At 40.8% G+C, this 25,441-nt stretch overlaps 1 protein-coding gene across 2 annotated transcripts in view; it reads left to right on the top strand.

The window, feature by feature from the left end:
• Window positions 1–25,441, top strand: part of LOC131685092 (dipeptidase 1) — a 789,457-nt gene that overhangs the window by 80,747 nt on the left and 683,269 nt on the right. For both annotated transcript variants that reach the window (XM_058968531.1, XM_058968530.1), the window contains exon 2: window positions 22,661–22,778. The gene's annotated coding sequence lies outside the window, so the exon portion shown is untranslated. The remainder of the gene's footprint in view (window positions 1–22,660; window positions 22,779–25,441) is intronic.

The following is a 25,441-nucleotide window of genomic DNA, read 5'->3' as shown; positions in this document are numbered from 1 at the left end:
ATGCTGCAGATTGGAATGACAGTTATGAGACGATTCCATTGAACGTTTTGTTGTGGTCGTGGAGGAAGGCGGTCATCGATTTTTGATGAGATAGTGACGAACCACGGCAATCGACAGACGTTCGTTACAAGTTTTTTTTTCCGGGACAGTTTTCCGCCACTCAAAAAGGTTTCAGCGCGCGCGTATGACGGCAAACGAAAAGTGCCGGCGTGTGATTCGGGCACCAGTGACAATAACGGTGTCGGTTCGTCAACAGGGGTTAGCTAAGTATGGAGGAGTGTACCCACTTCCTCGGATAAACGAAAATGAACCGTGACATCGACCGTTCTCGCTATAGATGATAAGTCAAACGAGCCAAGCTCTCCTCTATTGCTAATTGACAAGGAGAACGAAGCAGGTTGGATAAAGGTTCCCCCTGGGAAGCGCACTGCATTGACTTCCGGGATCGTTTACGGCGAGTAGACGATCGGGTGATTAGTCGCCAACGTCGCTAGGGAGGTTCCACCAAAGGAGCCAAGCTCACCTGCCTAGCTAAACGACAAGAACCGCTGCTGGAGCAGCCAACAGAGACAGACCAGGCCGTTGTTGTCTCGGCCGTACGGAGAAACTCGCCCGCCAGTCCGTCATCTGTAATCAACGACGCAGTGTATTGTGCTGTGAAGAGGGATCGGTGGAAAAAAAAACGGTAAAGTTAAATTTTTATTTGTTTATTTACCTTTTCTGTTGTGTTACGAAAATCCAAAATTCCGGTAGACACCTAAGTCGCCCTGAAAAGAAGGGTCCGCCGGACAAAGACGAACCCGAGTAGTGGCCAAACCACTATTTACAACCAGTCAAGTGTTTTCGTAGTTTGAAAATGGTTGGGGTTCTTGGTGTCAGTTTTTCAATGGATCCAATGAGCATTCATTACTGGCCTTTTATGATCAGGGGAAGATTAGTCAAATCTCAAATTACTTTATTATGATGTCATGTAATAAATACTACAAGTTTTAAAACAATTCACGGTTGGTCTCATAGAAATTTTCTATTTTATTATTAAGGAACCCCAAATGGCAAAACCGACTTACCCCAACGCAATCCGAATTAACTGCTATGTTTTTGGATCATGCTGGTCCAGTCTCCATTAGTAGAAACTAGAAGAATATCCGATTCTTTTGACGTATAAAGCATTCAAGATGGTCAACTCTATCAAGAGTTATAAAAAAAACAATTTCGGGTTCGGATCGGGTTTCTCCTCTTTTCTAACATTTTCAAATTCTGGTCGGGTTTTTAAATTAAAAATTCTCGGGCTAGCGTCGGTTGCGGCTTTCTCAATTTTTATAATCTCGAGTACGGTTCGGGTTCGGATTATTCAATTTTCAAGCTCTCGAGATCGAGTCAGGTTCGTGTTCGATAAAAAATGAAACCCGACCATCTTTAGTGTATAGATTGTTTACAGAGCTGACATGTACAGGAAGTCTAAAATGATATTTGGTATTTTGAGAAAAAGCGCGATAAGAGATTAACCATCTGATCATGATGATGGTTGCAAAAATTGTATGGCTGGATAGCTTCATGACTTATCGACTGTGATAATTACCGAGACATAACGCCCCTCCGTATTACTATTACGCTACTCTTCCGTGTTTTGTTTAGAAGACAACGCCTATTGACAGAATATGCTGTCAGTGCCAGCAGGATACGAGAAGACGAACAACTGGTCATTACTCTATGACAATACTATCTGTCGTCACGTTATCGACGTTCGCTGGTTGTTGCTTTGGAGGTACTGGGTGCAACCGTTTTTCCGCTCAGTTGGAACTGGCAATAGGTTTTGAAATACAAAATGCATCAATTATTGGGTGGCCTTTTGATTGTGTCTTGCAGCATATGTCAAGCATAGCATTTGTTGGTGTTGATTCTAGTAGGTTGATTTTTCTTCTCGGCTTCGGCGCTTGGTTTTCCATCTGGCTACAGAACTGGCAAGTAGGAATCTTACCAGAGTAGTGGCCCAGCATTATTTGCTTAAAGATAGGTTTGGTCAGCTACATACCAATCACACAAACGCCGTTGAGAATGCTAAGTTATTATCGCTCGTAACGGGTGTCACTTCTCCATTTTCCAATATGAATTTTTAATGAGGTCTGATTTGTTGCGCGGTATTAGATTGTGCGAACGTACTTCGATTCAACGGTATCGATGTAAACAGGGAGCTGGATTTTGACGCTGTCTTATCCGACTTGGTGTTACACGTTGTTCTTTGCAATGAAGTTTTCTGCCTGGTCTAATCTGCTCAACATGACCAGTATCAGATTACGGACGTGGTGTAGCTGTATGTGTGTTTGAGAATAAGCTCCAATTAATGCATCACCTCACTTTTAGTAACGGTTCCACCTCGTCAACTAGTCTAACATGAATAAAGCTAAGTAATTTATTTCTGTATGCCTAAAAATAATAGCTAGTCGAATTTCGCTAAAAGGATGGGCCAAAGACTTGTTAATATAACAAGCTTTTAAACAATGAATTAAAGGGAACTTGAACGGTTCTTGAAATAATAATAATTAGGTACCGAAGACGTGATTTCGAGAAAAACACATGTAGTTTTGTATACGATTGTAACGGCGTCGGTGGTTGAGTGGTGAGCGTGACCGCTACTCATTCCAGTTGGCCTGGGTTCAATTCCAGTCGAGGTCGTTGAGATTTTTCTGAGGTCACGCCTTCCTTACTAACGAATTCCTCCTCCCGTGATACTTGTGGATTGTGCAGCAGTATAAATGGCCTCTAACAAAAGCAAGTATCGGACTAACATCCCTCCCCTTTCCTTCCGCGATCTACGTTCGGGCCTGGCCGGCGCCGGTATTGATCAATACACACTTTAGGATTACCAGGAGTTGCACATTCAAAGGTGTTTCGCTACTCCCAGGCATAATTATCTACTGATTCCCTGTGCAACTTCAGCTAGTCCAGATCGATAACAGAGTAGCAGCCAGGGGTGGTCGCACAAGCTTAAGCTCATGCTGTAAAGTTTTGTATTCGATTGCTTGCAGGTATATTTTGATCTCCATGAATAATGATTTTCGACTGTGATCTTCGATACAGCAGTAGCGACGATAGTATGTACGAAAGCGACAACCAAGGAAGCACTTCGAATAATCTTCAGGCGTTGTTAGATACCGCTGGAAATGCTTCACCGCTACGTTAAAAATCTTTACACGCAATGGTAAATAACGTACGGAGGACTCAATGGTAACACATTGTATGTTTTTGACATTTATAAATGTTATAAATATATCAAAGGGCACACTTATCGAGCAGCCGCTGATGCTCTAAGACGATTTCGCTAGTTTTGATTTCATAATAATAATTAACTTTCCAAGTGGTTATTTGGGTTAAACTCGATTTTCTAAACACGAAGAAAATACTCCACATAACTATTATCGTAAAGAATAAAATAGGAGGCTCATAGTCCTCCTCTAGATTATATCGTGAAATTAGAAACGCTTCTCTCTTTCGGAAAACGGATACATTTCCTAATGTCGCCCAATTGGTATCAGCACCGTGCCATCTGTTTCATTGATTTCGATCCCGAAACGTGCATGGTTGAATAAATACCGAAAATCCCCACATTCAACCAACTCCCGATAGTATCGTTTTCCTAGCAAAGGAAAAAAACCTATCTCCGCTGAAATGGCATGCCGGCATGCTGGTTGAACCCAGCTGAACATAAAAGCGAAAGCACTTGTACGCCAAATAAACAAGGACAACATTCTTGCCGGCCTGCACCCTGCCTTGCCCGCCGCTATGGTTGCAGCAATAATACTCTTACCCACCATCATCAATTCACCACCATCTACGGAGCGAAACCGAGAACTAGTTGGTAGTCAGCACACTTGGTCTGAGCCGCAACCAAGACGCCGGCGATGCCGGCTATCACGACAGCAGCGGGCAACGACGACGGCGGCAGCCACGCAAATCGATAAAACAAATCTGATGGTGCTGGGTGAGCATAAATACCGGCTCAGTCTCGGTCCCTTCGGCCGCCTGCCTCCGTTGGAATGTGTTCGTTGGTATGGTTTCTGCGGGCTACAAGTACAAGTGTGCCTTTAAGCTTCCAATCACAAACCGCTCGATGTAGTGATGGGAGGATGCGACCTAGAAGTAGACGAGGAGGTGGCAGTGAAATTTTGGCATACCTACCTACATTTTTCTCTCCGATTGCTCCGTCCTACATTGGCCTGCCTTGGGCAGGGTCACGTTACCGTCATCGACGTCGGTCGTTGTCGGTGGAAAACCTGCGGGAGTTGAATCAATCAGCTTCTAAATGTGATACCATACTGTTTATGGCTTAACAACCACTGATGGGAATGAAAATGGCAGCCGAAGCAGTCGATCTGGTGTGGTTTTTTAAAAGGTTTCAGGATTTGCGGTGTGGATTCGGTTACTGAAGCTGCTTTTCTTTTTCGGTAAACGCAGTCTGAGCGAGGAACATTCATTCGAGGGCGTGTAACCCTAAAGCAATTTGTTCGCTTCTATTGAAAATTGAATACGCATCAGGAAATAAGCATGGGAATTGGAGTAATACTGATTCAGCAGGATAATCGTGCGATCAAACCGTCGGAGCACGAAACGGGCCTCGTAAAGAAAGAAAATTATTGACTAGTTGATTAATTTGTAATCCGTACAGTAGCATTATTTTTCCGTTATTGTCGTTCTATGGAAAAGTTTTATGGCACTTCCGTGTGCTTGTACTAATAGTGTAAATATAAGAGTAAAACACCTTGCGTCTCCACATTTTCTTACAATTGAAGAAAAGTTGGTAGATTGTAATGGAATGTGAAGTACCGGACATGCACAACGTGTGTGGATTGATCGGGTCTTAAGCAACCACGTAAAAAAAATCAATATGTCAACTTTTCGTAAGATACCGCAAACATCTTTAGACTATGCTACATTTCTCCTTAGTGGAGAAAAATTTAGACAAAAACTTTTTTTTCTCTCCACAAAGGAGAAAATAATTTTAAATTACATTTGCGCGTTATGGTCATAAAACCTATAAGTAATTTAGTTACGGAATTTGCGTTTTGTCTTTGTCTTATCAGAATCCGACACTAACTTAGAGATAGAACAAAACTAGCGCCGAATTGACGTTAGCTCCAAAAACGAAAACACTTTTTGTGTTTCTGAATAATACCCTAGTCTTGCGTGATGTCCAGCAAGAAAATAAAGAGGGCTGCTGAGCAGGGATGCCAACGGTACCGATAAACTACATTTTTTTCGGTATATTTACATTTGCACAAGCCGTATAGCCCGCTACAGCGACGCATCACTACAGCTCTTGCCAGAACGGTAACCTAACCGAGTACATTTTCCCGTACAGCAGTAGAATACATTTTTGTTTTGCTGCTGTACTCCGACTGCTCGGTGAGAGTGTGGCGTAGTAAAGTTTGTTCTCTCGCTTTGTACATTTTTCTCTGCATAGTCAAAGGGAGAGGCCCGCACACGAAAGCGTTAATGCCAGCCGTGGCGTAAGTGAGCCGCATTCATTGTAGTCATTTTTGAATAAAAATATTAAAAAGATTGAAAATATTAAAAAATGTAAAATAAGGAAAGAGAAGCTGTACCGCTCGCGTCTGATGGCTGTACTGGGGACAGTAGTTTCTTGTCATGTTACTGCTTTGCACACAGGCAGCCGTACAGCGCTGGACGTCCTGCACTAGCGGACGACAGCAGCATAAAGAGAGAAATGAGAATGTAGGCAGAAAAATTACAGCCGCAGAAAAGGTAGGCATTTTGCATCCTTGCTGCTGAGAAACAGATAGAGTTTTTCGATGTTGGAGCTAGTGGCAGTCAGGCGCTAGCTTAGTCCTGCCACTACGTGTCGAATTCTGATGAGACAAAGTCGAAATGCAAATTTATGTTTGGAAGATTCTACATCCAACATGGTTTGAAAATACCACTATTATGTTTGGAAGGTTGAAGGATAAAAAAAGACACTCTGGAAATTATCAGTCAATATTTAATGGTCCAATAAAGTGAATAATTCAATTTTTGGTATTTTGACTTAAGTGCCAATACCTTATTTAGGACTGGTGGTATCCTGGGTTCGCTCCCGTCATACCTCTGTTCACTGGACAAGGGACCAGAAATCGACAGTCTTCATTAGCTCTGTCACCCACCGAAGTACGATGTGTAATGAACTAAAAACTAGACATCAGACGATAATAAAAACCCGGGCCTTGGTATCTAGCGTGGAAATTAAATAGATAAAATGTGTTGGGGTGATCAGCGGCCGTTGTGTGTTGATTCTCGCTTTGCAGGCAGGGTACGATCACCGTCGCCAGTGGGATAACCATATGTTTTTGTGGGATGTCACCATACCCAGGGATAGCATAAGGGTTAATGCATTGGACCGGAGTCTCAAAGGTTGCGAGTTCGAATCTCGCCTTTGGGGGGAATTTTTTTCACATGATTGCTTAGCTTCACTCACCATTTCCGATCGGTTTTCCCCGTTGGATGCTTCTATCAATTCGTTACAGAAGGAGGGGAAAGAGAGCAACACACTTCTGGATCTTGTATCTGTGTACAATTAAACCTTGAAGTTTAAAAAAAAGAAACATATTGCGACAAGAATCTACTTTCTGGTACATTTTTGCATTGTTATATAGAAAGTATATACAACCATTCTTTAAATCAATAAACTAAACTCTAGACCCTAATTTTTTTCGACGGCAATCGGTTTTCTGGAACTTGAAATCGAACACAGTCGGGGATGGGAATCGGGAATGTCCATCTATTTATTAAGGTTTTAATCACAAGAGTCATTCGCCTTTTTTGGAACTAATATAAAATAAATTGAAAAGAAAATCAAAAATTATTGCTGCCGTCTATTCTGGGCGCACTGCTTTCCGCTTCTTGTACTAATTTTCTTTCTAGGTGGTAAGCAATGGTCAGTTTTACCCTCTGCCACTTTCTCATTATTCCGTCTAGCATCTTCTTCGCTCGTGTTTGCGTCCATGTCGTCGTTGTCGCTAGAGCTTTGATTTTCGCTGTTAGATATTTGGTACTTCTTGTGTTTTCGAGCAACTCTGGAATTGGCGTCTACTTTCTTATTTATTTATTCCCTAGGTGTGTTAACTATTGGCCTGGGGATCCCGTGGAATATTCTTTTTCCGGTATTTATTTTTTGACCGGCTGTCTGTGGTTTATCAGTAGATGTCGAAGGTGGTGTTGGTGCAGTCGATGAATTTTCTTTGGTAGGTGTGTATGCAGCAATTTCAGTTTTTTCGAACAATCAACTTATGAGAAATAAGTATATATATATATATATATATATATATATATATATATATATATATATATATATATATATATATATATATATATATATATATATATATATATATATATATATATATATATATATATATATATATATATATATATATATATATATATATATATATATATATATATATATATATATATATGAGAAATTGTGTAATTTCTTGCATCGCTGTTTCTCCATCATATCCTAACTAGTTTACCACTTAAGTATCAATTAAGCACATCAAAATTAACTTTGTTTGCATTCGACGAGTTTCAAGTCGATCCAACAACATTGACTGATAGCAATGTGAACGTTACTTAAAGCGCGCTTGCTGTCAATTTAGGCAACTAGTCGAGCCAGGTTATGTTGGCTTCACTTATTTTGCAAAGAAATGTCAAAACATTGCCTCTCTTGCAGAGAAGTAGTAGTATTGTAGTAGTATTTGATCTGTACAGCGAAATTAAGTAACAGATTGACGGTTCGCGTGATCATTTAAGAGTACACGCGAATATGCAAATGACCACACGGTTATACAATCGAATTTATAACGCCCACACGATCGAACATGTTAACATACAAATGCTCGAGTCCTTCGCGATGTTACACAAAGACGAACATGCAATTGCGATCATTCACGCACATCTACGTTCAAGTTTTCATAAATAGAAAAACGCCCCGATGATTTAGTGAACGCTATAGAACTTATAATCTGATTAACGCGGTCTTAAGAGCGAATAAATAAACGCGCCTTTCCATGCGATCATGACGGCTTTATGCCCGCACATCTGAACCGTATACTCAATATCACAATCAGAATCAGTGCCCACTGCAGTTGGCCTTAAATAGTGTTTTAGTGGGTGAAATTTTTCGTTTCGTCTGCAATTTTAGAAGGTGATTCTGATGGGGAGCTCTTCCGAGAACCAAGCGCTACAGCTCCAGTAGGTCAACGCTAAAAAAGGAACTTCTTTCGGGTATTTTCATTTTTCAAAGATATTGTTGTTATTATGTGATAATACGTAAAATACGACTTCGATTTCTGAAATTTCATGTGGTACCCCTTTGAAAAAGAATTTTTTGTTTTGGCTTATATGGGAATTTCATATGTGACCGGACGATCCAATCTGTAACTCTGGAACCATATAGCCGATACGTACTAGATTTTATAGCAGCCTTTAGGGATAATATCCGCTTAATTTGAGACTGAAAATCGGTCCAACCATCTTCGAGAAACTGGTGTGAGTTTGTTAATTTTGAAAAATGCGGGGCTGCCTGAACCTTTAATGGAGGTCAATGTGACCAATGCGACTTCGGAAGAGAAAGGGAAGGATGGATTGATGGAGAGTGCAACCAACCGCATGCTACGCCTTCCATTTGTTACTTGGTGTGCCAAAAATCGATTCAGTCAATACCGAATAATCGATGTGATTTTAATTCTGAAATATGCTCGAGTTCCGGAACTTCTGGAATTGTCGATACTGGATAATAACTTCAAACAATTTTTAATTGGCTATCAGTAACTTAGATCTTCGAAGCGAAGTAATTTGATGTCCATTTGAGTGGATTTTTAATTTCTGGGGTATCACGATTGTAACGGTTTATATGAGAAAATCCTATGTGACCGTACTAACCAACCTATAATTCTGGAACAAAACATCAGATCTGAATGAAATTCAATATGGAGTGTCATATACTTCATTTTAAATAAAGTTTGTAAAAATCGGAAAACAATTCGCTGAGAAATGGATAGAACATTAACTTAGGAGTTCGGCAAGTTATCCGGGGGCATCAAGAACTATCATAGACGGCACTAATTCGATTGGTCATTATTGATCTGCACCCTCAAACTCAAGTAATGTTGCATTCATTTTAAAAAGACTTGATTAGCCTTGATGATTTGGCTATTTATTTATTATTTTTTTTTTCAATTTGTTTATTTGATAAGGCACGTATGCGTTAGCTTAATATTATTTTGTTTTATATAATGAAACTAAAAAAAAAACTTTACAGCTAACTTATACATATAAAAGAGGGTATAATATAATATTCGTAAGATTTGGGGGACGGGTCATTTTGTGTGTTCTTTGTATAGTAATTCACTTTATGATTTTTAGAAGGGAGATTGTAGGAGAAATTAATTATTAACTAAGCGGAACATTTTACAAGCTTATTAACTAGAAATAACTAGAAAGAGTGGTTCAAGATTAAGGGGAATTAATTAGGGCTATTTTAAAGTAGTGGTACTGTTGGGCATTTCTTAACGAGATTAAATATTGATCAACTAAAACTAAGCACATAAGTTTTGGGAATATATTCAAGGGAAGAAGGGGGTAAAGTCATACATCTGTATATCAGAGACATGGGAGGGAGAGCGGACAAGGCTGAAGGGGGGGGGGGGGGGGTGAGATATAAACTTTCAGTTTCCGGCATCAGGAATTAACGGCCAGGATTACAGATTCGAACGGATTGATCAACTAACACTAGAAGATAGGGGGGCACATAAGTTTTGGGAAGATATTCAAGGGGAGAAGGGGTGAAGTCATACATCTGTGTATCAGAGACATGGGAGAGAGGGTGGACAAGGCTGAACGGGGGGGGATATAAATTTTCAGTTTCCGGCATCAGGAATCAACGACCAGGATTACAGATTCGAACGGATGTATCAAGTATTGGGACGCCGGGCGGTTTTCCTCGAGCCGGCAGGGGTTCCTCCAGACGATTTCGTAGTACGGCTCAGATACGGATCGGGAACACACCGCGCTGCGTGTGTGATGTTGTACTGTAGATCTCGTGTTGTTGGTTCATTCGACAGATGTTTTGTCTCGTCTTGGAGTCGTATCAAACCATCGTTGGGGTACGGTAGGCGGAAGAGGGCACTTCTGGGAATAATAAGAGAAAAGATAGGGGCATTTAAATTTGGATATTGATGGTTTTGAGGAACGTGTATATAAGGGACATGTAGAGAATATCGCGGCTTGCTAGTACATCTCGAACCGGGACATTGGGTGATCTTCCTCGGGCCCGAAGGGAATCGAATAGTTGAGATCTGGCAGAACAGTACTCGGCGCATGCCCAGACAACATGTTCGATTTCGTGATAACCGTTGCCACAAGCGCAGATACTGCTATCCACGAGCCCAATACGCCGGAGATGTGCGTCCAGCGTGTAGTGATTGGACATGAGCCGAGACATCACGCGAATGAAATCCCGACCCACATCCATCCCTCTGAACCAAGGTTTCGTCGATACCTTAGGGATTATCGAATGTAGCCACCTTCCCAGTTCACCATTGCTCCATGAAGTTTGCCAACTTTCGAGGGTTCTCTGATGAGTGATACTGAAAAATTCGCTGAAGCTAATTGGTCTTTCATATATGTCACCTTGTAAAGCGCCCGCCTTAGCTAAAGAGTCCGCTTCTTCATTACCTGAAATGGAGCAATGCGAGGGAACCCAAACTAAGGTAATCTTGTACGATCTTACAGACAAAGCACGCAGGCGCTCCCAGATTTTCCCCAGAAAATATGGAATGTGCTTTCTAGGTTTCATTGAACGGAGAGCCTCGATTGAGCTGAGGCTCTCCGAGACAATAAAGTAATGATCGGTGGGCAAAGTATCAATGATCCCAAGGGTATACTGGATAGCAGCAAGTTCTGCGACGTAAACTGAAGCAGGATCATTGAGTTTGAATGAGGCGGTGAGGTTTTGATTGAATATACCGAAGCCAGTGGAGCCGTCGAGGCTTGACCCGTCGGTGTAAAACATCTTGTTGCAGTCGACTTCTCGAAATTTACTATGAAAGATGCTTGGGATCACTTGCGGACGTATGTGATCCGGGATTCCACGAATCTCGTCTTTCATGGATGTGTCGAAGAATACAGTTGAATCAGAAGCATGAAAGAGATTGACACGGTTGGGATAGTATGAAGAAGGATTGATATTTTGTGCCATGTAATCGAAGTACAAGGACATAAATCGGGTTTGAGAATTGAGCTCGACAAGCCTTTCGAAATTTGCAATTACTAACGGGTTCAAGATATCGCATCGGATGAGCAATCGATATGAGAGTTCCCAAAATCGATTTTTCAGCGGAAGGACGCCCGCCAGCACTTCTAAACTCATCGTATGTGTCGAGCGCATGCAACCCAAAGCAATACGCAAACAACAATATTGGATTCGCTCTAGTTTGATGAAATGTATGTTCGCAGCGGAGCGGAAACAGAAACTCCCGTACTCCATCACCGACAATATTGTTGTTTGGTACAGCCTGATCAGGTCTCCTGGGTGGGCACCCCACCATGTTCCGGTTATTGTACGGAGAAAGTTGATCCTTTGCTGGCACTTCTGTTTCAGATACCTAATGTGACATCCCCAGGTTCCTTTAGAGTCGAACCAGACCCCGAGATATTTGAAAGTTGAAACCTGAGCAATAGTTTGACCCATTAATTGAAGCTGTAGTTGCGCTGGTTCACGCTTCCTTGAAAATACGACTAGCTCAGTTTTCTCCGTGGAGAACTCGATACCTAGCTGGAGGGCCCAAGCAGACAAATTGTCCAAGGTATCTTGCAATGGTCCTTGCAGATCGACGGCTTTGGGACCTGTAATAGAGACCACACCGTCATCTGCAAGCTGCCTTAGCGTGCAGGAATTGACAAGACATTCGTCAATGTCATTCACGTAAAAGTTATAGAGAAGGGGGCTTAGACATGAGCCCTGGAGAAGACCCATGTAGCTAATTCGTGATGTCGATAAATCACCATGCGAAAAACGCATATGTTTTTCTGACAGCAAGTTTAGCAAAAAGTTGTTTAGAGTCGGTGAAAGACCATGCTGGTGCAGCTTCTCAGAAAGAATTTTGATAGAAACTGAATCAAAAGCCCCCTTTATATCTAGGAAAACTGATGCCATCTGCTCTTTGCTAGCATAAGCTATTTGAATTTCTGTTGAGAGCAACGCAAGACAATCGTTCGTCCCTTTGCCTTTGCGGAAACCAAATTGTGTATCTGACAGTAAGCCATTTGCTTCAACCCAATTATCGAGGCGAAACAAGATCATTTTCTCGAACAACTTTCGGATACAGGACAGCATCGCAATCGGTCGATACGAGTTGTGGTCGGAGGCTGGTTTTCCTGGTTTTTGAATGGCGATGACCTTCACTTGCCTCCAGTCATGAGGGACAATATTATCCTCAAGAAACTTGTTAAATAAATTCAACAAGCGTCTCTTGGCAGAGTCTGGCAGATTCTTTAACAAGTTAAATTTGATTCTGTCTGGCCCTGGGGCTTTATTGTTACATGATAAGAGAGCAAGTGAGAACTCCACCATCGAAAACGGTGTTTCGTTCGCGTTATTGTGAGGGGACGCGGCATGGTAGATCTTCTGTGCCGGGGCGGAATCCGGACAAACCTTCTTGGCAAAATCGAATATCCAACGGTTTGAATATTCCACGCTCTCATTGGTACTGTTTCGGTTTCGTAAGCGCCGGGCCGTACTCCAAAGAGTGCTCATCGATGTTTCTCTCGTTAGTCCGTCGACGAACCGGCGCCAGTAGCTACATTTTTTGCCTTTTATCAAACTCTTCATGCGCGTTTCCGCCATCGCGTACTGTCGGTAGCTAGCTGGCAGCCCGTCGTCCCGGAAGGTCTTATACGCAGCGGCCTTCTCCGCGTACACGTCTGAGCACTCTTTGTCCCACCATGGATTGGGAGGACGCCCGCGTGAATTCGCGTCTGGTACGCGTTTAGTCTGAGCTTGAATCGCGGTATCGAGAATCAAGCCAGCCAGGAACCCGTACTCTTCCTCCGGAGGAAGCTCTTGTGTCGATTCTACTTTTTCGGATATCGCGGACGCGTAGCTCTTCCAATCAATATTTCGTGTGAGGTCATACGAAACATTGATTGTATTCGGTGGCCCTGAACCGTTAGCAATATTAATTACGATTGGCAGATGGTCGCTGCCGTGGGGATCAGAGACTACCTTCCACATGCAATCTAACCGCAGCGATGTCGAGCAGAGGGACAGATCTAAGGCGCTCGGTCGCGCTGGAGGGACAGGAATCCGTGTCATTTCACCCGTATTCAAAATAGTCATATTGAAGTTGTCGCAAAGCTCATGGAGTAGGGTAGATCGATTATCGTCATGAAGGCAACCCCATGCCGTGCCGTGGGAGTTGAAGTCACCTAAAACTAGCCTCGGTGCGGGGAGGAGTTCCGCAATATCGCAAAGCCGTCGGTGGCTAACTGAGGCTCTAGGGGGGATGTATGTGGAAGCAATGCAAAGGTCTTTGCCTTTTATTCTGGTTTGGCAAGCGACAACTTCAATGCCTGGTGTCGAGGGGAGGTCGATCCTATTGAAAGAATAGCACTTTTTGATCCCCAAAAGTACTCCTCCGTAAGAGTCTTCTCGATCCAAGCGAATAATATTAAAATCGTGGAAGTGTAGGGTTATTTCTGAAGTGAGCCATGTCTCGCATAGGGCAAATGCATCGCATTTCAAATTATTTAGTAAGATTTTAAACGAATCGATTTTCGGGATAATACTTCTGCAATTCCACTGTAGAACAGTGATTAAATCCTTGACCTCGTTCGATGAATTAGCCATCGAAGGATACAATCGCTGAAAGGAGGGGCCATTTCGCAGTGAACTGCATCAAAAATGTTTTTACTGCGGGGAGAAAGCTTATCAAGATACTTTTAAGGGGGTCAGAAATGTTCAACGCTGTAAGAATACGGTCCACAATGTCAGAGAAATTTATTAAGCCAGCACTGTTTTCTTTCTCTGGCTGAGATATGGGAACACTTGGGGTTTTTGATGTTCCTGGAAGTGCTGGGAACTCCTTTTCTGAGCTCAGGTTACTGAGACCGGGAGCGACTTGCTTCGGTTTTACAACAGTACTTCCTTGAGTAGTTATTTTAGGGGGACCATGAAGAGACACCTTCTGGCCTTTACGACGAAGCTTGGAAGAGGAAATGTTCTTCCTTTTTCTACTACTTCTAGGCACAGCAGAAGATGTTCCCTCCTGGGGTTCATCACAGTCGCCTTCGTCAGTAGACAAGTTGGTAAAGATGTTCGTAGAGACAGGTGGCGTAGCTATCTTAAGCATTTCTGCAAAAGATCGCTTAGAGCGTCCCTGAAGGGAACGCTTAAGATTTTCCTCGCGCTGTTTGTACGCGGGACATGAAGGGAGATCATGTGGGTTTCCCCACAGTAGAGACACTTTTCGACATCTCTACCACAGGAATCATCCGCATGATTCCCACCGCATTTCCCACAGCGGGCTTTATTGCTACAATGGGAGGCTGTGTGTCCCAATTGTTTGCAATTAGTACAGTTCATGACCCGCGGCACAAAGAGGCGAACAGGTAGACGAACCTTGTCAAAGAGGAGGTAATTGGGCAGGGCAGAGCCGGCGAAGGTCACCCGATAAGAGTCTGAGTTGACGTATGTTTTCTTGCCGTCAGCTGCGACTGATGCTGAATGCAAACGTTTGCATTCCAGTATCTTCACTGGCTTAAGCATGGGGTCTTTGAAACAGCCTGTCCCATATTTTAGCAGGTCCTCGCAATTCAGACTCGAATCGGAAACGACCCCACTGACTTCAACCCTGTTAGCTGGAATATACACCCTGTACTCCCTCGTAAAGGGCTCGTAGCCAGCAATATCATTTGCCTGAGTTGAACTGTTAACAACCACCCGAAGCTTATCAGGGCGAATTTTCGATATTTCTGTCACGGCCGAATACCGGTCTGTCAGAACGCGAGAAATCTGCAATAGATTCAAACACTTTTTTTCTTTGGTCCGAAAGAAGATCACAAATGGCCCGGTGGCCGAGCTCGGATATACTTTGAGCCGGGGAGCCGATTTTGTTTCGACGTCCATCTCACCTTGAGACGAACCGCCGTCAGGGGAAGTCATTTTTGCACGGGCCTATTGCCCAGTGCACGTTATTAAGACAACCAAGAAGGGGAAACCAAAACTAATACTTAGCTTGTGTAGGTATCGGTATCCAGACGGCTTACTAGAAGAACACTGCTTCACTTCACTGACCGGCTAACGGTACAGAAACAGAAACACAAAAGAAGGGAAAAAATACTGAAACCTCAACTAGGCGTAGAGTGTGCAAATAACCTTGAACGCGGATTAACACTATTTGTCGCTATAGAGTGTACGGACCGATGACAAAAGACTTCTATCTCGACTGAGTGCTCGATAACGAATGTATTTATTTATTTATTTATTTATCGCACACATCAACAGGCTGCACTCGGCCCCAATGATGGAAACTTAAATTACATCTAAAAAAACTGCAGGAATCGCTTTCTTAAAGATATCCGAGACAAATGAAAGTCGAACAGGTGCGACTCACGATTGAAGAGTCGTTGTAGGGGAACGCGGGGCAAGTCCGACACCTTAAGCGCAATAATTTTTCTAAAATTCCACAAAATTCCTAAAATTGTATATTTTGTGCATAATCCTTGTTTAGGTGGTTCTTAACAAAATATAATTTTTTCAGCGTTTCAAAAAATTTAATTCATTAAAAATTATTGGTTGCAAAAAAATGGAGAAAAATGTCATTTTAAAAACGCTGCGGGTAAGACCGACACCCCAAAGGGGCAAGAGCGACCCCCTTTTGAACTTTCTTTTTGTCCAATTTTTTCCATTAAAAATGTATTGTGTTATCACACATACACATTGCACAATACGTGCAATTATGTGTATATGAGTATGTGTGATGCAAACGCATACTTTCTGTAGTTTCATCGCGTAGCAAGAGGAAGAGCATTCGAATGCGTGGTGTTATGAATAAATAATGTTTAACGCATGGTTTATATTATGGTACAGGTTTTCTCAAGTAATTCTTTAGAGCTTTATTGCCACTTGTATAGCCATTCTAACGAGGAAGAGCTATTCTGCAAGCAGATTATATACGCTGTTACTAGGACTCATTCACTTAGAAGTGACGCACGCTTCGTATTAAGCTATCCGGTTCGTGTTGTGATTTTTCGGAACATTGTTGATCAACAATCCGACGGTCAATGAAATTTTTTCATCAATATCATTTCAAAATCTCATATTAGATTATACTTTTTGTTTCTTTTTGTAATATTATTATGAATCACGTTCAATTAATTTTTAATTTTTTTGGTCGGCTTGAGACAATACTGATAAATAAATGCAAAAAAACATAGTTTCCGTGTATTTCAATTATTAACATGACGTAATTATAGTATAATTGAACACAACAAATATACCCAGTCGTTTGTATCGAATCAAAAACGAACCCAATCATCTAAACACCGTGTCGGTCTTACCCCACCCAAAAACTGTCGGTCTTACTCCAACAGCGCCCATTTTTGTTAAATGCTCAATTAACAGTATTGAAATACTTAAACTTATCTTCAATACATACAAATAACGATATGGAGAGTACAATAGAATGTGTGACAAAAAAACTGTTCATTTTCAAAGCTTTTGTGTTATTAAAACCTTAAAATGTATCAACTAAAAATAACATCCAAAAGCGCATCAACTTTGCTTTCGCTTGTTTTGTTTATTTTGTTGACGTTTATGAACCCATATGGCATCGATATGTATCGAAATGCCAAAAATAATGGTACTAATAATATCCTGTCATTATTGTATGATTTAAAATTTGATATCTGGGAAAAGTCGTGGGGTGTCGGGCTAACCCAGGGTGTCGGGCTTCCCCCCAGTTCCCCTAGTCCCGTGATAGCGCCATTAGCTGTTAGAATAGTTCGTCAAAACGGCACTCTCAGAAGAACGTTTCCGCGTAACGTTCTGGACCTTGCTTGGTTGTTGAATCGCTCTAGTAAATCTGGGGAATCGATGCGTCCTGACAGAAGATCAGAGATGAATAAGGCACTGGCAGTTTCTCTACGACGCTGAAGGGTATCGAGCTGGATGAGTTGACACCGACTCTCGTAGCTTGGTAGACGAACAGGATCGCGCCAAGGCAGGCGTCGAAAAGCATACCTACAAATTTTTGTTGAACGCCTTCAATTCGATCGCTGCTGTTCATGTAATTCGGATTCCAGACTGCCGAACAATACTCCAGCGTGGAGCGCACTAAAGAGCAGTAGAGGCTTTTGAGACAATAAATGTCTGTGAAGGATTTAACCGTACGGAAAATGAAGCCCAGGCTTCGCGATGCTTTACCAACAACATACGAAATGTGATTCTTAAATGTAAGTTCGAATCTAACAGCACTCCAAGTTCCTTAACGCAGCTCACCCGGGAAACAAGAGCTCCAGACTAGAGATGGGCCATTCGTTCGCGAACGGTTCAAACGAACTAGTTCTTCGAAGAGAATGAGTGAACAGAAGTTCTTTTTAAAAGAACGGTAGTTCTCAATTCTCTTTAAAACGAATGAGCTGAACATCACCTAAAGCCGTTTGACATATTATACGGGCCGATTTTTAGGCGAACGTAGTCGCTTAGAACAATGTGCCATACATACTGTATCACCTATGATAACACGGTATAAAGATACGATTCACAGTAATACACGATCGTTTCACTCGTTACCACAATATGTGTCACAATGAGGCACACTTTTGACAACACAAAAACTGTCCAAAAACAACCATTGCTTATGTTTTACTGAACACTATGGCACATCGTGGCACATTGCGGCACAAGCTACCACGCTGTTTGTATGTAGGCACAATTCGATTTGTGCTAAGCGACTCGCCCCTTGAAATGAACTGACTTGTTGTCCCACAAACCGCTCTCGGTACTCTCTTATGGCGATTTCGCTTGAACCCGAAACTGAGTAATGTTCTAACCCCAACCGCTGTCAGTTCATACACTGAGAACCATTCACTAGATACCGGTAAAACATCAGCTGAACGAAAGAACGGTTCATGCGAACTAGTTCTTTTTACAGAACTGTTCGATCGGGAATGGTTCTTCGAAGTGAACTGTTTTGCCCATCTCTAGTGCCAACCATGGGGTGACGCCTACAGATTTTACAAAAACTAAACAGCTTTGCCTTACAAAATGTTTAGGAAAGTTGTACTTTATAAGGCCCTTCTTTAGCTTAGCCTAGCTTAGTTGACCGCCCATGAGTTTCCCGTGATTGATCAAAGCCTGTTGAAATTGCATTTTGAGCCAATTGTATGATACTTGGGAGTAGTTCATCATACTCAACGTGCAACCTAAAAAAACTGAGTTTATAGTATGATCAATAACGTAGAATTCCACGCCCATGCCGGTCAATTTTGGGATGGGAAGGAATGTTAGTTCAACACTTGTGACTATTATGACCGAGGAATTCTCTGCATCATCTACACGTATCACAGGATTGGTGTTAGTAGGTAAGGAGATGAATCAGGATATATCTTGGTAGATATTTGTGATTTAGCTAAGTACTCACGCGCTTTGTCTTTTCATTTTAGATTAAAATTTTCAGGTGTGCGACCTTCAGTAGAAATATGAATCCATTCAAATAGGCATTTTAAAAATTATTCTTCCGTGGGGCGTAATGAAAAGATAAAGCCGCGTGGAATATGATAGAGGTCTATTCATCTATAGACAATATGATCTTAGCCAAATGTACGAAGTCGCTCGCGATCAATTTCTGAGAATTCGAAACGAACAATTTAAACTTCGAACAGCCGGCCATCGGGAGTAATGCTTCTTATTAACACATCAATAATCATTTTCAAAGTTTGCAGTACAAAGAAAGCGTACAAATGTATAAAAGATATCCCAAATTACTGTGAAAAAATTCACTGCGAAATGTTAATGGCATCTCCACTCTCCCTATCAGACACGCTCCCATAATTGGGTTAAATACCAATTGCAAACGACAGGTTTATTATGCGTAACTAATATAATAAACACTACGACAGGGGATCCCTCGGTGATCCAAAAGAAGAATGGATGGGAGAACAGCAATACTAGCAAATACCGACTACCATATGAGCGGTGCAAATTCGAACGAGTGACGTAGAGTACTGCACTGGATGATTTTGAAGAAAGGACCAGGAGTGCGATTTGACGAAGTTTTAGCTTCCGATGCCCCTACATTTTCTGACAAAGTGAAGTTCTGGAATGTTGAGATTTTCATCACTGTTTTGGAAAGCAAAAGTGTCATAAAGCTAGTGTCAGCCATTCATGAGACTTCAAGAAGTCACTTTTGGAGGTATTCGTAAATGTAGATTTGTCGGTAGATGGTTCCAGATTTAATAAAAAATACCTTATTTAACACATCTACAGATCGCTTGCAACATAAAAAACTTTTTGTGCAATTCGACAGATCCAGCTTTTTTTTAAACGGTTTTAAACCAAAGCTTTGGAAGTTAAACCTTGGCGTGGAAGAGCCGGTATATTAATATATGCTGTTACTTAGTGTAGAATTAGATTTTGTCCTTTACGGCTATTATACAACCGCCAGAAGAAACCTAAAACGTTGGTACACAATCGAGAATAGCGAATCAGAAAAGGTGACTATATGTCAGTTATTCACAGAATGGATAAAGGTTATGATGCAAAACCTTAAGGTCCGTCCAGGTTAAGTCTTCGGTAGGGTCCAATACCTCGACCTAGGAACTCCTAGCATGTTGTTAGTCGCCTCTTACGACATGGGAGCAGTTCCCAGAGGTTCTATTCTTGGCTGAAATAGTGCCAAAAGATTTCATCCCGCCGGACACCACACGGCTTCTGGACACCACACGGCTTTGTACTTTATAAGGCCCTTCTTTTCGTATGAACAGAAGCTAGGGTGGTTCTTATTTTAGCAAGATTTATCGATGAACTCGTTAACGGTTCGTGATAGGGCTAGGCTGTCTTCAATGAAGTAGTAGAGCAACACATTTTAGACAAATTTACTGACGACACGCAAGCTTTATAGTGCCATTTAAGCCAATATATAATGATTCCTGAAGCTCTAGAGTGTTCCTTAAAAAACGGTTTTATTTCTATAACTTTGGTTGATTTTATTTTACACTAAAGTAACCTTAAAACAACTTTACATTTTAGGGCGCTTAATTTTTTTTCATACACCAACTACTAAACTTTTCCCGTTGCAAAGTTATGAGAACTTTTATATAAAAGTATAAGCCTTTTTTCAAATAACATTATCTTCGATTAGGGCACATGTAAAACCTTCGCTGTCATATGAAATATTATACTTTGTTGTATAGATCACTAAAAAATGGCAAATGCGCTGTTTTTCGATATCTTGCAATATTTACTCAAAAAATAAAAAAAGTACATATAACGTTCTAACGAAAGATGGCAGAAGTTCAATATATTGGGACAAACTGTTCTCCTTCAAAATATCTGAAATTATTTCTAAAGTCATTTGAATGAAAAATCAAAACTGTAAAAGTTATATAAACAAAACCATTTTTCAAAACAGACCCTAATTTTGTTTGTTTAAATTTTGTAAAATGAAAAATGCAAGAAATAGAATTCCAGTGTCCTCGGCAAAGCTTCTTAAAATTTGATTTTCTAAAATTTTCTGAGAGATTGTGAAACTCTATCTCGAACCATTGGAAAGTTAATTTTCAGAATTTTATAAATTTACAATAGAAAGTCTTGTAAAATGCAAAATTTTGTCATGAAAACTATAGTTTCGCATTTTATATTGTTAACTGTAGTTTCTATTATTCAAAAGAAATAAGAACTATTATAGGTACTTAATTCTTTTGAATAATAGAAGTTTTAATGGTTTAGAAGGAAATATTTGTCTTCAAGAACTCGGACAAACATCTAAAGAATTTGTTATCAAAAAATTAAAGTGCAAAAGTTATATTAAAAATTTGGGTTTCCATGAATTGACTGTTGGATTTTTTGAAATCAATTTGATTAAATATTAAAAAATATCGCATTCGCCTTTTTTGCTCAATTATACCTCAAATAATGACCTCATATGTGTTGAATAATAATTATCTTTTGTTTGCCCCCATGAGTGATATTGTTATACCGAAGAACCCTTTTACCGCAAGTTATTTGAATAAAACAGTTTTTTTGAGAAATACTAAGAAACACCCAAACCTTCGATTTTAAATTTGTTGTAAAATGAAAAGTGTGACAGATAGAACTTATATGTCTTCAGTAAACTTTTCTAAAACTTACCGTTCTATAACTTCATTGAAGATCGTATGGCTCTATCTAGAATGATTAAAAAGTAAATTTTTTGATCCTGATAAAATTAAAACCACCCTAACTGTTGTGTTAACAAAAAGAAGGGGCTCGCAAACTACGAAAGCGTTTTTAAAGACAATAAGGCTAAGTTGTTTAGTTCAAGTAAACCTCAAAATTTCTGCTAAATTTTCATTCTGGACATTTTTTTGACAACATCCACTGTCGCGATCCTTACTGCGGTAAAGAGTGTCTTGTCAGTCGTTAAAATCTTCAAAAAGCCCACGTTTAATGCAAAATTTAATTCTATTAACAGAATGAGTACAACAAGTGTTCCCGTCGTTGAACGTCGTGAGTTGTCTCGTAAGTTTCGCGCAATTAACGATCCAAGTAGCTTGATTAGCGTCAAACTTCTCCGCGGGGGAAAATGTCCAACTCTACGTTTCAAGTGTATTGCTCAACAGGAAATTTAATCACCGATGCATAACTCAAAAACAGACAGCTTCCATTAGATACTGAAAAATAGAGGGCGGGGGTGAAAAGTTTTCCCCGACGTTATTCCGCTTGTTCGGCCGTATGCCAGTGCTGACGGCGTTTGGGAAATGTTAAACGATATCACCTGTCAGTGGTTCGCCTGGTTGTTGTTGCTATTGTTCACACTTTCTGCAGGCGCCGATGGGAGAAAAGCAAAAAAAAAGTTTCAACTATTATCACCTCGACGAACTCGGGAAACGCTCCGAGAAGCGTCACCGGCTGTGACACACGTTACGCTCGATTAAATTTTACCTTCCCCGTAAGGTGAAAGTTGTTTTGACTTTTTTCACAGTCGTTGGCCTTCGTTGAAAATTTTGTTTATTTTTCGTTTGTACAGCCAGTTACTTACACCTGAAGTGTGCGAAATGTTTCCATTTTATAACCCCAGAGAATAATCTTGACGTTCGGGAAATTTACATAATTTTCCTTTGACATTCGATTATTACAAAACAAAACTTTACTGATGGTTTCTCTCCGGAGTCCTACTTCCTTCGAGGATGAACGAAAATTGTTGTTTGCAAATTTGTTAAAGACCGAGCACATTTACCGTAGTCCATCGTGCCATAAATCATCCATCAATGTTCACCTTCGCCCCAAACCGTTCCGCAGGAACCTCTTTCGAAACAAGAACCCAGAACATAAGCTTACCCCACCGATCACAGACGATTCATCATAATTTCATTCATTTTCTTCATTTCTTCTATTTCCTTCTTCCAGCCTCCAGCTTCTTCGCCGGCGGCAACGGTGACAGGTACCTGGGGGAAATCCACGGTTCAGCGCCAATCTCCGGTCAATGGCAGACGGTTGCTCAACAAAACAGTGGAAAATAGGCCCGGTAAGTGACGCCGACGCCCCACCACCGGGGACAATCGCCGGAAATGTGAGAAAATCGAAATAATACCATACATCACGTCAGTTTTCCCACGGCCTTCTACAAGTAGAATAAGAAAAAAATAAACTGAACTAATAAAGTCTTCATGGGATTAAAGTGGCTGTCGGAGGAAAATTGATTATTTCCCCGAGCTCCACGTGTTCTTGGTTGTTTTTGTCGAAAATATCCGTCGTCGGTTCGGGGCGCCGCCGACTAGCTCAACCAGGACGGGGAAAATCAAGTGTATGCGGTATAGAAACGACTCCCAGTTTAGCATATCGTGTCTGGTCGTTAAAATGATGGCAGTAAACAGAGTCAAGTCGTAAAAAAGAAGGTGAGCTTCGTTTGGCATGCTCCGATGGTCGGTTTCCGAAATGAACTGTGACTAACTAAAGAAACAACAAAAAGTGGGTGGCATCGTTCTTTCCGTGTTTCCTTCCTGCCGCCGGCTGGCCAACAAAAAAAAGAAGTCTGCCTAACACAATTTGTGGCCCGGTACGGCGGTAGGGCACGTGCGGGGTGAATATCCTGCTTACTCGGTTAATGGCGGGAACTTATGCCGTAGCGCAATGGTCTGGGGCGGAGAAATTATGTGGAATGATATTTTCGACGATAAATTTTGCTTTAGGTGGTGATTAGAGGAACCGAACCTGGCGAGCGGGACACGAGTTTTTCGTTGATTGTCGACCATTCCACGGCTGCTGGGTTTCTCTTATCGCGCGGAAAATGGGAACTTGATGCCGGTTTATTTATTGTAAAATTTGTCAAAGTGTGTGATTCACGGCGCGAATAAAATGGTAATTGCGGAAGTTGATTGTGGAAATTTTCAATGGCCAACTTCTTAAACAACTTGTTACCTAACATGGTTTTGCTGAATATACTTTCAGCGCATTTCTTTTACAATAACAAAAGCGTCAACTTCTTTAGCAAATTGTGGCATAAGCGCTAAACCAAAATGATTTAGGTTGGGGAAAATATTGAACTTGTGTTGGTTAAGCAATACTAATATTTTAAAAATTGTTTTTCAAAGCATACATCTTTAAAAACCTATTGTTTTGAGCATCATTAGGGTTTCTGAAACAATGCGGGAATATCGTCTATTTCCAACCACCAACGATACTGTTCACGTTCAAAGCAGCTCCCCTTCGCGTTCGGTTCGGTTCGGTGCACGCTAAGCTATTGAAACCCTATATAAATAAAGCACTGTTATTGTTGTAGTGAGTATTGTATGCATTTTGTCGGTCGAGATGTCTCAGCCTGAGCATGATGAGTTCACATTGAAGCGTTGTTTCACAGCGGTCATTGACTTCAAGACATGTGGTTTCTACGCGTAAGAATGCGACTAAAACGCCCCATACCTCTATGCCCAGTCCACCCTGTGCACATATGACCATCAAACTGCCACGTGTCAGTTTTGTGAACAATCTGCACATTATGGAAAACCGTGCGTGGAAACCCATAAGAAGAAAACATCACCTACAACCAATAAAATCATCCAGACTTCAACAGCCACAGCTTAAACACTATCAATTGTCCAACCAGTAGTGACGTTTAAACAACCAACAAATATTCAATACAAAACGACTACATCTAGTACTCCAGTAGCAACAAACATCACAGCCAGTCAAAATGCAGTCAACAAGGATGAAATCTTCACGACCGCAGCCAGCAAAACGAAGAAGCGTAACAATACTGTCGACCGAAACCTTCAAGACAGCAGCAAAAATGGTCATAGAATGCACGAATTTGCTGCTTGTTTACTGCAACGAAGAATTTTCGTACATTGTAAATAATTGGTTTTGTTCATTTCAAAAACTGAAAAAATGGCGAATAGATGAAGGAAATAAAATTAGTGTACATTTCACGAAAGTTATCGTCGACAACGAAAGTATTTTTCGTGAATGAAACGAAATGTTTGGTTCTTTTACTAAATGTTTGCATATAGTGCGGACAATTTGTGAAACATGATTCACAATGATTTTATTTTCGTTCATTGAACAACAGTCTTATTTTTTACATATTCTTTTTTCATTCGATCGTTTAAGGATCTTGATGTGTGACAAAACCGATATTTTTTATTAAAAAAATCGATCTGGCAAAATCGATTTTATTTAAATCTGCTCACCACTATTGGATACTAGAACGATTGTGGTATTTATGTTCGTTACATGTACGAAAAATGTTTACAAACTTTAGATGAACTCCCGTAGCAACTATTTTTTTGTGAATCAATTCGGGATTCTTCGGTAAAAACCTCGAATAGCTCAAAACAAATTTCTTCGGTTGATGACGAATATTTTTCATTATTATCAATAATTATTTGACAAAATACACGATAAACTTCGTAATAATTACAAACGTCTTTCGTAATGATAGGCATTTGGAAAAAAATCACTTTAGCCAGATCGATATTCAAATCAGCGGATAAAAAAATCGATTTTTCGATGCAAAAAGATCGGCACATAAAATGAATTCTGTGAGTTGAATACAAATCTCTTTCGTTAATGATGAACATTCGAACAAACTATTTGATATAATAAACGTATAATATTTTTGCGAATATTATTCGTATGTACTTATTATGAACCATTTTGGTGTATTTCATCAAACAACAACAAATTCGATAG

The sequence above is a fragment of the Topomyia yanbarensis genome, chromosome 2 (assembly GCF_030247195.1).
Source record: "Topomyia yanbarensis strain Yona2022 chromosome 2, ASM3024719v1, whole genome shotgun sequence".
Lineage (NCBI taxonomy): Eukaryota > Metazoa > Arthropoda > Insecta > Diptera > Culicidae > Topomyia > Topomyia yanbarensis.
The sequence above is the reverse complement of the archived record's forward strand: the minus strand, read 5'-3'. Positions and strand labels throughout refer to the sequence as shown.